Genomic DNA, 15,556 nt, shown 5'->3' with positions numbered 1-15,556 from the left:
GACACAGATGCCCTACTGATATCTATAGATGTACAAATGCATTTACTGCCACTGCTAACGCACTTATTAGCAGCTACTAGGACAGCCGCGGCGCACTCTGCCGCCACCGCCGCTACGGTTGCTCCTTAGAATTTGGCCCCCTCTTATTGTCAGTGGCCGTATTGCGTCCAGAAGCGATTTACTCGTTTTATCCACTGTATATTGCTATGACTAGTCTCTGCTGATTGCTGTTGAGGCTTGCACCTACCGGGTGTCTGCGTTAAATAACGGTCCTGTGTTTCCGAACGTGGGAATCGTCAATGCTTCGGGTTCTCACAGTTCGACCTTAGTCGTTTGCAGAACTACTTCCAGGGCATATGTCAGCGTAAAAAAAATGTATTTCTTTTCAATGCTGTCATTGCCTGAGTCGTAAAACACAAATTGAATCTTTTCGGTTTTGCTTGGAGCTCTCGCTCTTTGCCTACTTACATATCAGGCCATGCTTATACAACGGGTACGTTGTATCTTCTTGCTTTGTTCGTATATCTGGCTACCTAGCTACATAGCAAAGTATGTATAGCCAGATAAAAACCTAAGCTAGCTACTTCACAGCGTACTTGAATATATACTACTATGCTATGAGTACCTATCCGTAACCGCATAGCACATAAAAGAGGAACGAGTACCCAAATTACATAATTTTCTTTGTACTTTCAAGAAAAATGCTCAGGAACAGCGTACATTCCTGGTTGTACGTATGTATGTATCGCGAGAGGCCATGGCATAAAGATGCGACGTGCTGCATGGACCTAAGGCTCCGCTACTTTCTTCGAAGGACGAACCGCAACGACATGCTGCGGCCTATTGCGTATGACTCTTGCTGGCTTTCTGGGAAAGGAGCTAAGCGTTGGACACTGAACTGCATATACTGGACGTCGGTTCTCGCGCAAAAGCGCCAGCCAGGCCTTAACGTTAGCTGCGACCAAGCTCGTCTGTCTAAAAACGGACTTTGCTACCCATCCGTCGTTGCTCCTTCGCGTCGCTAGAGCCCTAATTCTGTCGTCTATTTCTCTGCTACTGCACGTTTTGCAGACCTCACCTAAGCAAGCCGAGTGGTCTAAGTTTGTGAGTCAAACGCAGGTGGGGAGAATAGGATAGGTGAGTAGTGCCAAGGTTGGTCCGCTGGTAGGCAGGCAGGTAGGCAGAGATGTATGTAGTAGGCACATGAATAGGTCGAGTACGAGTAGACTGGCGGAGTAATGTAAAGACTGCTGCCGAAGCCGGCTTCGCCGCTGATGTCCGCGTCGTTCAGCCTCCAGCTGCTGCTGCTGGCGCCTGCTCGCTTGGCTGCCCGGTCCGACCCTGCTAGCTGCTTGTCGAAATGGTGGCGTGTCCCAGCCAAATTCATCAGCAGTGAGGCAAGCGTAACCGGCTGCTGTGGCCCGGGTCGTCATGAGGCAGACTTAGATAGAGGATGAGGCGACAACGGCAGCCGCAAAAAGTGAGAGAATGGATAGGGACGAAGTGCGGCTTGGCGAAACACCACGGGAGCCTGGGTCGGAGGAGCTATGTAGCAAAGTTACACTAACATCGGCAGCAGGATACCACAACCGATTCCGCCTGCCTCCTCCCTACCTGGTGCTTGCTTGCTGAGATGATGGCGTGGTTTGACACTGCATTACCGTCTTGCACAGGCACCCCAACCCAATACCTCGTGCGTACCTCATCCCTCGGCCTTCTTTCGCTTGTTGCCCCCATCCTCTGATACCCTTCCCCATAAGCCAAGGGCTCTGTTCCAGCGGCGAGGAACCCGACCGGGCGGCTAGGCAAGCCGGCAGAAAGCACATAACATCACCGTAGACCTGTCGTGTGCTAGGAAGGGTGCTATGGTGGGAGTACATGCTGGTACTGCTGGCGCACTCTTAGTACTTTCTTAGGGTTGGTTGGGAGAGAACAACGACGACACGGTTAGACCGCGATGAGTATATCCAACAGCCTAGGCTCCCTTTCGTGTTCCTACCTCTCTGGACGCTGGCTTGACGCTTTCATGAGAGAGAGAGAGAGAGAGAGAGAGAGAGAGCCAGACGCGAATGCTTGAAGCAGCAGTAGAGAAGTCGCGAAACGGGGAAGCTTTCGTCGTCGTCATCGTCCTCCTGCGTCCTCCAGAGGGAAGGCGCAACCCCCCAAGGGGATAATGGCAGCAGTAGGTTAGAGAGAAGAACTGCTACCTGCTGGCAAAGCCCTGCATGGAGACTCTGTGCACTATCTGCTGCTGACGGTTGGTGGTGCAATAAGCAGCTACATCATCACACTGGTATGAAGATTCGGCGGATAATACGACGATGACAATAACAGCAATAACGACAATTATAATAACAAGAACAAGAACACTGTTTCAGTGAAGAAGTGACAATGCCAGGGGTAAATAGAAACAGACATCAACATATAAACACAACCAATAGCCATCTGGTATCATCGTCCCTCGGTCTACCTGGCTGTCTGTGTCCATCGTACAGAATCCATCGGCTCCTAGTTGTGAGCTAGCTTTACAAGCTATGTGCGGTGCTGTTCGCTCGTCGAAAGACAATAAAAGCAGAATGACTTCATCGTTAAATGATTACCATCCTTATTGTTATAAGATAAAATGTGTTTTCAATTGTACGAGTGTTATTATTGGCATCATTTACTTTATCGGTAGGTGAGTGATAGCCTGATACAAGCGCAAAGATGACGATTTGAAAAGGAAGGAGCTCGTAGAGGACGGGATGGCTTTAGGCTAAAGAAGGGGCTAAAGCCAGTTCTGTCGAAGCGGGCTTGAAGAACAACGGGCGCTAGTAAACTATTTTTATTACCACTACGACAGCCATGCGTAGCGTCGTCGACGCAGAGTGCTAGCGGAGCGATTTAAGCTAACGTGCTATTGAAGAACGATTTATTATTATTATTTTTTCGTACTTTTATCCTAAAGATGTTATACAGCATGAGTATCTCGACCAGTGGTATTGGGCGAAATGTTTGTATCACAACGTGTATCATCTATCAGACAGAGATTCCAGCCATACTGGGCATCACTAACATAACCATAGAGCGTCTTTTTTCTATTACTTTCGTGTATGATTAATTAACAAGGAACAGTGAAGCTAGTAAAGAAAAAAGAAGAAATGGCAAGTAAAATAGTTTCGCATGCGCCCAATAGCAGTGTTATCATTATAAATGTATACCACGTACCTATAACTATCGTATATTTCCCTTCTGCTTTGTCTATATATATATATATATATATATATATATATCATCAATAATAAGTAACTGCAGTTGGTGCCGAGGAAAAAGCACGAACATTTGCTTGTTCTATATACTTTCTGTATACGCATCGAATATTATAAATATTACTCCTATTACTTATATTTTCTGTTTACGTTACTCATAGATACCGTCCCTTGACCATTACCAAAACGGCCTTTATAAGTGCCAGTATAAATGGCTCACTCTTTAGCTAATCAGAAATACATAAACATAATTTTTACAGTTTCATCTGTTATGGTTGGTTGATAAAAACAATTGCAGCTCGATTTTACTCGAATCCTTTACTTTTCCTTGGCTTGTTCCCGATCTGCGTCTCCGCCCTTCGTGTCAGTGTCTGGAACAAACACGGTAAGCGTCAGATGATATGATTACCTTCGACGCTACCATCACCACTAGCAACGCCGCCCTTCTCAGTCCACGCCGTCGATGTGCGATGGGAAGATCCCCGGCCCTATGATTCGCTAGTACTTCGATCTCCTCTACCGCTCAACCATCAACGTCGGACCAGCGCGGGGCGGCTGATCATCGATGTTCGATGATATCGCCGGGGGTCACGATCATCTTTTAGCTGTCTCTTGGCGCTGGTTGATTATTGTGTTCGGTGGTTGCTCGCGCTCCGCTCTTCGTGCACCGTTCGCTGTTCGCCCTTCTTTTCATCGTCTTCCTTTTGTTGAGTAAACCATCATCTGTTAGATGCAACGAGATGTCGATGACGAAAATGACGACGGTGGGCATTGGTGACTTATTTGCATATTTTTTTTTTTTGTCTACGGCACACGCCGCCTTGTGCACTAGTCCTTCGCTTGCTCGTACGCTACTTTCTCGAAAGCTAAAACGTCGCGGTGTCATGTACCAGCTTCGATAGTCGTATGCCCAGCGTCTGGTAGTGGCGTACACTAGTGTCTTGTAACATTCGGGCCGCCGGCGGATACTAACAACGAACATCGTTCAAACAGCAAATTCGAATGACGATTATTCTACCTTCCCGCCCTCTCTCCTGCTTTCTCGTTTACTCTTCACACTGCACAGCGTCGAGTTTTGTCGATATTCTATGTCCGCGCTAATGATGGCCATGAGGACGACTACGATGATAACGGTAACGATGTCGACCGGTCATAGGCATAACATGACAGAACGAAATGAAATGCAGTATATATTGGTGCGCACCGGTCGATGGGGCAGCTTTGGCACATCCGCCTGTCCGAAGTCGCAGAAATAGGGGTTCTGAAGGGACGTACAGGGGCAGACCTCTTGGGCCCTACGATTTGAATATGATGACTTCGGTGGCGGGGGCGGCGAGAATGTGAGTATGGACTAGAGATGACGGTTCGCTCTCTCGCGTGGTGCGATGCTATGACTGGATAATAGGAACTCCGAGGGAGGTCCATTTTCTCTGACGAACCTAGAGTGCACGTGCGTACGCGTTGCTGTCTTTACTGCCCTTATCCATACAGACAGGGTCCGTGTAATGTTGTAGAGTCTACCCAACAAGTGGTTTTTTTCTACGATGAACTATCCGTCTATTAGGAAATGACCGCTTGAAGGGGTCACAAGGTTTCAGGCTGTAGACGAACAGTTGTTGCTCAGATTGCGTATGCTATACGCGCATTTAAGCCCTCAGGGATCAGAAACATCTGGTTGGCTATAGATGGAAACCGAAAGATCATTTGCTGATGTTGAAGAAAGAACGACGTCGAAAGTACAAGACGGAGAAACAGGCCAACTTTTCGATCCGTCAAATCGACTGTAATGAACAGGGAAATAGTTATAAAACTTTCCTCTGTGTATATATGTGTAGTGAAAAGTGCCTACGCTACCTGAGAACTAGAATAATTTTAAAATGTGTTGTTTTTTGCCAAATTAGATACATACATATGTGTGCAGCTTTAAGGAAACGGCCACAAATTTCCCCTGAAAATCTGTTTATTTCGAAGAATAATGCTGTCAGTATGTCACGAAAAAATTTGTTTATAAGTCCTAGTATTACTATTAAGTCCTAGTATACATATTCTTAGTCAGATATCATGAGGTTATACAAGTAGAAAAACGAAAATAGGGCCTATAGTAAGGAAGGATCTACGTTTGAAACAAAACCTTCAAAATAGGTAAGCTCTGTCCAAATTAGAGTCCTGTGGTTTCAAAGGCTCGGTTGGATCAACTGGCGGTACTCTAGAGGGAATTTGGGTCTCATGTTCGTAAGGAGGTCGGAACAAACAAAACGAGTTCCTAAGAGAGGCTCTTCGAAGCAAATGTCTTCGGGGTAGCATTTATATGGAAAAACGAGCCAATAGCATGCGTGAGAGATATTAAAGGGCAACGTGCTCTATGTCTTCGAAGAGTTCGACCAGTCAACCCCGATTATTCCTACATCCCCTACTTTATTCTGACTACTGCTACCACTACATACTTGTCCCCCACCTCCGGCGTGTTCTTCGAATGTTGCCTCATTTTCTGTCTGCACCGAACTTTGCACAACGAGAGATAGGATCCCATAGTAGCAGTGGTAGTAGTGGTAGAACCCACGATCGTGCTGGTATAGCTGATTCGGTCACACCCTTAGTTCCTTTCTTTACACGCCTCCTTCCCATATATACGTGTTTAACAGCAACCTTACCTCGTTTAGCCCCTTGCCGCCATGCAATTCTTGAACAGCATCTGCGGCCAGCTACGCCCACACATGCTTTTTTCTTGCCGCGTTTTTTCTTTTCTCTAAGAATTTTTGAGCTAGCTTGGAAATGACAGTTTTTCCGGAGTCTACTCATATATATTGATTAGGTATAGACTCTTGGTATCGACTCTAGTCCTCGGCCGTGTTCCGTAACGTACATGTGCTCGTGAAAAGAGACACAGACGTAGGCGCATAATTAGACCTGAGCGAGGGACCTCCCTGTCCTGGAGCACCCCAACGACAACAAGATTCTTGTACTTCTTCTGGCGACAAAAATAGCTGGCCCTTGTCAGACAAGAATCGCTGTCGTGCCTCATTTTTTCTTGGTAAGTAGATCAGCCTTAAAGGCTTATGTGCACATCGCTTTGCGAAGGCTCCATTGCATCAAGTGGCTTTAAGTTGTTTTGACGCAGTTATATACAATAGTTTTTCGTGAGCGCACTCGTCTAAGTGGCTACGAGTTGCTTGCGCGGCAAGCACCCTGTCATTGTATTACTTCAGCCTAATGCTAATGTATATTAAAAAACGCCATGACACGAAAAGTTCCAGAAAAAATTCTAAGCAAAAAATCAGCTTTCAAAATCGATATGAATCTTTCGCTGCCGAAGGCCGCTGCCTTGCTTGATCAGCAAAATTCACTTTCAAAGTTAAGTTGTTACCTCTTACCTTCCCTGTCCTTTCAGCGCATAGACTCAGCAGTCGCCAATAGAACTAATAGTGCCACCCACAGCAGTATAGTTGTGTTTACCTCCGTATCATCCTGGTTACTGGTGCTGTTAAAGCGAAAACGTCATTTGTCGAGTTCCACCAGCGCCACGCTTTCAGTGGTGCTTTTTGTTCATCTCGAAGTCTGAGAGCAGTGCTGGCTGTTGCCAGGTTGCCGCCTTCTCACTGCCCTACAAATCTCCGAATACCAACATCAACCTCGTCGCTTCCTTAATTAGCAGTTGTGGCAACAGCAGAAGCGAAAGTCGACAATGACGACAACTACGACGGTAATAAGTCGTTAAACAGCAACAGTAAGAGCTTTCCAACGAGATTGGCTCAAGCTGCAGCCGCGACTCGCTGCCGGCTTCAGTATAGGCTGTGGCCTCTGCGACGGGGCCAGGGTGATTGTGACGACGCTGCCGTCGTCGCTAGTCTCTGGTCTCTGATTGCTACTCAGGGTTCGTTGGTCACCCCATCGCGGGCAGTCCGTCAGCGCTTTTTGCCATCGCTACGTCACAGTGCTTATCATCCTCATCATCACTGTTGTATCCGTTGTCGTCGTCGTCGTCATTGTTGATCTTGTACCATCCACCTGATTGTTTTCGTTATCCCCCGTCGACCGATGCGATTATCATGATGGTAATGACCATGACGATGAAGATGATAATGGTATTGATGTTAATCGTGTTGCTATTGCCGCAGACGCTGGCGGTACGGCCGCCTGCTCTCCATCTCGCTGTTTTTGTCATCAGCGACAGGAACATGTACTTCAGACCAGTAGCAACCGCCCCAGCACCAGCAGCATCCTTATGCCGCCGCTGTTGTTGATGAATACGATAAAGATGACGACAGCGGCTAGCAGTGGCAGCGACGAAAAACAAAATGATGAAGTTAGTTACTATTATCCCGTTTTTCAGCCTCCTACTGTTACTGCTACTGGTGCAAGAGTCAAGCGTCGCTGGCTGCCAAAGTTCTTCGAGTAAGCAAGTTACTTATTCGACGCGTTCAAAGAGAGACAGCAAGACTACACTAGCAGGCCGTGGTGACCATGACAAACGCAACGAAAGACTAGACGGAAAAATGAGGCCGTGTCCCAACCTCATTTTTCGTAGCTGGTCGCGTTGACGACGAGGAAAAGTTTACAGCAGCGGCAATGAATGACGTGATGCGTTCATGGATTGAGTTGTAGCCGTAGCAACCGAAAGCATTCTATATGCTGAGGGAAATTAAGCAGCGAAGGAATAACGCGTCAAGCGGGTGAGCGCATGGACAAAAGTGAGAACGCTTCCATAATCGGTTTCAACACCGACCCAAATAGACTGAGCAACGGGTGGCAAAACAACTAGCTAGCTGCAAAAGCAATCAACTATAGTTGTTCCCGGCAAAGATTATAATAAAACAAGCCGATATACCTTTTATAAGGGGGAGAAAACACTGACAAAAGTCTGACTCAACACTTGTTCACTCCTTGTTTACTATATGGTAGTAAAATATACCAGTGTTTTCAAGAGTGACCTTTCAGTTTGCCTCCAGTAAGCTCGTTCTTTTCTCTTGTGACGTCCGCTTCGTATCTGATGTTCAGGCATCCACAATAGCTCGGAACGGGTACGGCGCGTTCGTTTGAGCTATATGTCGCGAGGCAAAGCTTTCGCAACGCCCGAAACAACTGTGTTGTGTATTCCAACTTACCTTTTGCGTCAATGTTTGCCTATTCCTTTACCGCTTTCCTTCAATTCACCTTAACGCATCAGTTGAGTGCATCTTTGTACAACCACTCCGTATCGAATACGTAACGTGTTATGCCATTTTGTTACTTGATGTATGATAAGCTGCTGGATATTGGCGTTTACTCACGTTTGTCGTGACCGATATGTATATGTTATACTTGATTGTTTTCACTTCTGCTGTCGCCACCGTGACCTGCAGTTTTCTCGTTCCTGCAATTCTGTGCCGCAGTAATCGTTGTACACGTGTTTAGGATATCGCTGAATTGTAGGCTATCGATATCAGATGGACGGTTCTCTGTGCCCTTCTTATTATACATCCTTGCTTATTGCTCCGTCTGGTTGCGTTTGATACAATCGTTGTGGGAGCGCCCGTCGAAGAAATGTTTCCGCATGTGGACGTGTGTTTAATAGGGTATCCTCTGAGTGGGGCAGTATTGAATTCGCGCGTGGATACAATCGGAAAGCGACAACGCAAATTCCGTCAGATCTAGCAAGGTTTAGTGTAAATAACGAATAGGAACTTCGGGCACACCACAGTAACTGCGGTCCACTTCCATGAGAAATGCCATTAAATTAACTCTCTGAGTGCTGTTTGTTGCCTAGCAAACAAAGAGCAAACGATAATCAACGTCGGGCACTTTTCTGTATATTTTTCTATATCGAAACGGTGCTTGTATAGATACACAACTATGGGATGAAACAGAGAATGCGAGGGGTTTGACCTCCACATCGAGGGCTATATTACCCAAAACAAGGTCCTATAAATGGTATATATAGTCTGAAAATATATACTAGCTGGCATCTTTGATGCTGACTCGTTTAAAACGTTACGACAGTACGCTAGATAGTAGATAATAATTAAAAGAAAGCTTGTCCTTCTGACTGGTAAACATACAAGATGTTCAACAGTGCACCGTAGCGAGGTTATACTTGAAATGCTAGTACCTCTACTATCCATTACGGCCTATCGGATGAAGCACGTGTTTTAATCAATAAGAGAGCATTTAGTTGCTTTATTTTAAATTGTTACGCTTTAGAAACAGGATTACGCATTATAGTTTATAATAATAATCAACCCCGAACCAATAAAGTTCTTTTTAAGTTTAAAATGAATAAACTTAGAGGATAGGTCAACCGCTGCCGTCGAGGCAAGATCGCGCCTTTATCTTATTTATCGCATTCGTGCTCACCGTTGTTAATCGTTAAGCGGCTAATCTAGCTAGGAGACGCTTCGGTCCACTGAATCTCGAACGGCAATCGACCATAGACCCATAGTGCCCATCACTGTGTGAAAGATGGGTTATGGGATCAAAAAAACTAAAAATGGCAATAGTTCCTATCGAAAGTAGATGACACAGCGTTCACCCCACACTTCACATAGCTAATCACGTGCTCTATTCCGTTTGCGGCATGAAGAGTTGGCCTCATACTAACGCCGAGCCACCGGTGTTAAAGAAGCATCAGTACTTAGCGCATGATGGCGCTTGGAACAGTCCTCGCACCTTGAAATGCCATGTGTCTGCCCCGCAATTTACCATACAAAAGAATCTAAACCGTGGGTTAAACGCGGAGTGGAAGGAAGCACCACAGTGATGGAAGACGGTAAAGGACAGAAATAAAAAGCGGAGGAACGTTTTTGTGGGCAACCGCCGTCCTACAGAACGGTGCCGTTGTGTCACTACTGCTGTTCCTACGCACGAATATTGTAATAGCGGACAGCGGAATACAAGAACAAAATAGACTGCCAGAGAGAGAGGCGAAATGGATATGAAGAAAAAGAGCATCTGTGAGGAAGGTAGGGGTGCTCTCTGTGGGAACACGCTTTCGAGAATTTCTTGCGCCTGCAGCGCTGTCTGTCAGGGGTTGTATTATACCATGCTGTCCTTTCTGCGTTCGCTTTATCATCAGGCTGTGATGTCGTCCATCTGGTTTGGATGACCAGCAAATGGTGCTACTATGTAAATTTCACGACTCTATGATCGAAGCTAGCCTGAAGCTGGTCGACGACGACGACGACGACGACGATGTGGAGACGACTGTGGAGAACAGTGTGAGAGTAGAAAATAAAGAAAGAGAGAGAGACCAAACCGTCGACAGTCGTAGACATTTCTCTAGCAACTGCGGCCCGCTGTCGATGTTCTTATTCTTGGCGCAGGAGTGCTGCGGCAATTCGCTATTCTGATGCTGCTGCTGCATGCGTCTCGTTCTAACCTGCCGACCATCTGCCCCCCCTTGCTTTGCCATTACACTTGTCTGTAGATGTAAATACTAGCAGATGTTGATAAGCTTCACGCATCAGCCTCTCTCTCACCCACTCAACTGTTGTCAAGGGTTTGAACGGCAAACTAGCGGACTACAACAGACGATATGCTTTAGCGCCATTTTTCTCATCAGCCTTGTGAGAAAGGCCACTACCGGGAATTATCCGAACGGGAAGGTTGGCGTCCGCCTACTAAGCGACGCATAAGCAACCTGTCAGAACGTCCGCAGTAGCAGCCAGCGTCGCTACTGTACAATCTAAAGCCTAAAATAAATACAGAATTCTTAACATCTTTCTCCACTGTTCACAGCGGCAAACTTTCAGACGGCCGTGGGTGCCGTAGCCAAAACGATTAGGTAGGGTGCCAACAATGCCGGCGGACGCGTGGGCGGCTGTTCGTTGGCTTGCATACTATATTAAGAAGACATAGAGGCTGTAAAAGCTACGCAGGCGCAGCTAGCGAGCGATTGCCGCTTCTGTACATGATAAAGGGTGCGAATAGAACCTGGAATGCCACGTATGGTGTACTGTAACGTGCATTGCTGACGGTGCGACCGTTTCAAACTCAGGTAAGCCTTAGTAGGACTCGGCCTCAGCAGGACGCCGTTTACCGTTCACACAATGGATGCTCCTTGAGTTCAACTGGCGACGAGCCCTCCGCCTTACCACCTTGTAGGTGAAGGCATACCGCTCAACTCAGCAGATAGCGACAAGGAGTTGCTGCTATATAGCGCGTTAACGAGCAAACACGCTGCAGCGATCCACCAACATCAGGTATATCGCGCGACTAGGCTTAGCACATAGACATTCATAAGGGACGCTGCTTAATTTAGAAGATATGTATGTATGTATGCCTTCAACAGCGAAATGGACACACGAATGTTGTTTCATATGCAACCATCCCTGCCACTAAGGCAAACATGCAACGTACATTTGTTGCCAACCGACCCAATTATGGTGATGTGTATTTCGGGTTATTTACTCGGACGAAAGGTGAACTGCAGTGCAGAAACTGGGCACTAAAAGTGAGTGTAACTTTTGACGTGATCTTTACAAGGCTGCTGCCGGCAAAAAACAACAACCAATTGGCGAACTGTGATAAATTGCGACGATCAGCCTGGACATGACTCGGAAAACGTAACCCGACGGCATAGCCTAATATAGTAATCAAAGCATTCCCCCGGTGACGATGAAATCCTTTTCACATTGGGATATGATTATAATTCGTTCGCGGGCCAAAGATCCATAGTTTGCGTATTGCCACATAATCGACGTACGCAACGTCAAACAGACTCTGTTTGTCTTACTTACGTTAGTGCTTCTAGTAACTGTACTACGCAGTAATAACAATAGTCTGATAATGGTCCTCATCAACACGCAATAAGGGACCAACGATTCGGCTTACGCTTTACGGCGTTCGACGAAATAGGTCCAAAAGGCTCACCACTCGTTCAACCTTCAATGTCTCAGTTATCGACAGCGCTCCACATTAGCATGCCTGTCGACAAATGCAGATAGTACTAAGTCTCTTCTCGCAACAATAAAGAAACTATCATTACCGCTTCGTCAGCCAGCCAACAAATCTCCCAGCCAATAATAATTACTATAATTTGCGGAAGCTTTCCCTTCTGAACCGCTTCGTCTGCTTATTTTTTGAGGGGGCATTTGACCGATCATGTCAGACGGACGGACGGACGGACGGACGATTACGATTTCCACTAATTTCGTTCGGTTCGTTACTTCTACTGACTGTGAGCTAAATAAACCAGATTCATTATTTAACAATATACACAAATTGTCCACATGGGCAACGAAAAAAGATCGACCGATCACCAATCGGCAAGAAACGCCGATCACATCAGAATAGTGCCACTGCCCCTTCGACCAATGACGTTGACAACACTGCATCGAGCATGATCGCGACTAATCGCGTTGTCCACTGGCATAATAAATATGGTACAATATCATAACTGGCGCGCGGTTCCATCCTAAGTGTTCTCTTCCTTCCATCTGCAATTCTCATTTCAGCAAGATCTATCAGTTTAAAACAACATTCACTTCGAATCTGTTATCTTCTTGAATCTTGCTTTCCGGTACCTTGAACGACCGAACGAAACAGAAAAAGCTTTTAGTTCTCGAAACGATTAAGTAAAGGCCGGACGGATGTCAACCAGACAATTAGACAGAAAGTGGCCCAACAGGACGACGATCAGCGAAGTAATTCGAACAACGGACGGCGAAAAGCTGGATACACAACAGCAAATCGATGTTCTTCCCGATGCGGACTGCTCCTGCTGCCTGCTGATATTGCATCATTTTGTAATTATCATTATTAATCTATAGCGGCTGTGGCAGTAGCCGCTACTGCTTCTGCCCCTGAAAATGATTACGTTCTATTAAACCCATCAAGCGTCACCTGCGATAGTAACAACCGTAAAAGCGGCGCCAGTGTCGGTGGTGACGTTTTGTTCCTAGCGAGAGCAACAGGCCAGTCCTGAACCCTCGAATTTACCCGCATGATCGTCGTCGTCGTCGTTGTTGTTGTTGCTGTTACTATAAGTAAAATTAAAATAATTTGTTGAGATGTAGACGAAACGACTGACGACGATGAGGACAACGGCGAAAAGAATTGGACAAGGAGAGACGACAATTGTCGGCCTTCGTTCGCCCGTCGTCCACGAGCACGAATCAATAGTCCGACGTCCACAGGCACCACATACGGAAGTGTAACACATGGATCGACGCGCGGTGCGACAGTGATGCATTTGCCGACAGGCACACACACGTACGCCGCACAGAGAGATACAGCAGCGCGGCGAAATAAAAAGACAGAATAAGAAAAAACGAGGCCACGTACAGCGAGCCGGGACTTGCTTTGGTACCGCATGTAAAAGAGCTCGACCCCAATAAACAGTCCATTGATTCGACGAGCCTGTACTCATAGGGCTTTATGTTTAAGGGAGGTCTGACGACGTATATGAGCAAAGGCGGACAGAGCTAACGACACTATAGAAGATAGCATATTCAATGTGCTACGCTACGCACAATGTAGTATTGCGGAGAAACGCTAGTAAAAATGCAAGATTGATTTGAAATGGTCACATAAAAATCGATCCCTAATTCAGTGATGCCATTCACATACCTATAGTACTGCAGTCACCTAACGAAGCGTTTACGCGTCTTGTATTCGTACAAGGTATGGACTCTTGGTAAGCGATGCGCGCCCCTCCGTCTGACGTCGCTGCCTAGCCATTCGCTCAAGATGGCTCCAAACTGTTGATATCATTCAAAGCAAGACCGGTAGCGAGTGCAACAATGGCCATTATAGGTACAATTACGGCCGTGGTCATTGTTGGCGCATTTCGACATGGCTACAGATTCTGTCCCCTTAAGCAGTTCTGAGGGCTAGTCTCCGTAGGACGCCAAGTTTGCTAGCGAACAATCCTGTGTCTGGAAATATGCAACCGGATCAAGAAGGTCACGTCGCTTTGCAGGCCGCCTTGTTACCGCTATTGGCATTGTTAATGTAGCCATTGAATGCTGCTGTGGCGTAATCTGCCTTAGTGTCACTCGATAAAAAAAAACCAAGCGCAATAGTCAGTGGGAAAGTTCTCGAGAAAAAAATAGCTAAACACTTAGCGAGGATCAGACGTTGTTGCTATCCATACGAAACCAAATTAATGCTATGACTTTGGGCGAAATTTTCTTGTAACCTTTCCTTCCTCTACCTAGTTGTGCGAGCCTAGGAAGGCGCTGTATTCATCGCTGTTACCACTGCTGCCGGTGTCGCTGTTTCCAAACTTTTGAGTAGTTCTGAATGTGCATATGCGCGCATAGTTGAATTAATGAGTGAGTGCCGTTGCTTTTATGGCTTCGTGCATTTTTGATGACCGACAGGTTGCAGTTGAGCAGGCGGGCGGGCGGGCGGGCGGGCGGGTGGGCGGTCAGTCGGTCGGTCGGTCGGCCTGACGCCAGCGTCAGCAACAGCAGCTGGAATAATAGCAATGGCAGCGAAGATGCGGTGCCCTGCCACCTCCATATCGAGGCGGCCGACCATGGCGACTATAATTGTTCATCGTTGTCTCGAAGACGAGTAGAAATGGCGAAATTGTAGTGGCAATAGCGTCGGCGGCGCCTCGTAACAGCGGAAGCTAGTCATTGCCATTAGTGTTAGTTAATGCCTACTCGTAGAGGTAGATACTAAATAAGCCTAAGACTGCTTAGCAGAACCAAACTGTGGTAATGGAATACTGCTGACTGCTGTTGACTGGTGACGCCAGTATCAAACTCGATAAAGTCGGGCCTGAAACTGACTTGAACGATGTGCGTCAAAAAGCGAAGGAAGAAGACTTTTTTTTTTTTTTTTCATATAAACGAACAGACAGAGGGACGACTACTGACGAATGAAAGCAAGAAGCAACCATGTGTGGGCCAGCAGAAGCAGTGTTCGGTGGCTGACTACACATGAGCCACGTCAGCGCTCGTGCGAACCCAATGCTCGTTGTCCACAGGGGTTCTTTTTTCATTTCATGACCAAAACAAAGCGAATATCGCACGCACAAAGCGAGCGACAACTCTACTGACAAAATGTTTTTATCAGACATATCAGCCAGTCAGTCAGTTTACTAGGCGGATCTATTAAGGAATCTACGCTCGAACGCAGTCTAGGCTCGTTGCCTAAGTGTCGCAGCAATGAGCAGGAAGATAAATGAATAACTCAGGTTGCCAAGCCTATCACTAGCCAACCTCATGTACCTGGCCTCTCTCCAGTCCTGACTCTTTTCTAGAGGTCATACAACCGTCAACCAGTTCGACTAGCAGTCATGTCCATCATCAAACATTCTTCATCCACAAGAATAGGCGCATTGCCTTTTGGAATGGTTTATGTGGACTCATTTGAGCCGTTAA

The 15,556-nt window shown here is 46.6% G+C and overlaps 1 protein-coding gene across 9 annotated transcripts in view; it reads left to right on the top strand.

Moving 5' to 3' along the window:
* The window catches only part of LOC111264448 (uncharacterized), a 257,234-nt gene that overhangs the window by 42,396 nt on the left and 199,282 nt on the right, over positions 1-15,556 (top strand). For 2 of the 9 annotated variants that reach the window (XR_015312695.1, XR_015312694.1), the window contains exon 4: positions 11,218-11,673. The exons of the other annotated variants lie outside the window; for them this stretch is intronic. The gene's annotated coding sequence lies outside the window, so the exon portion shown is untranslated. The remainder of the gene's footprint in view (positions 1-11,217; positions 11,674-15,556) is intronic. 9 annotated transcript variants of the gene reach the window in all.

Source organism: Varroa jacobsoni, unplaced genomic scaffold (assembly GCF_002532875.2).
Source record: "Varroa jacobsoni isolate VJ856 unplaced genomic scaffold, vjacob_1.0 scaffold_859, whole genome shotgun sequence".
NCBI lineage: Eukaryota > Metazoa > Arthropoda > Arachnida > Mesostigmata > Varroidae > Varroa > Varroa jacobsoni.
Note: the sequence above shows the minus strand (reverse complement) of the source record. Positions and strands in the feature narration are given on the sequence as shown.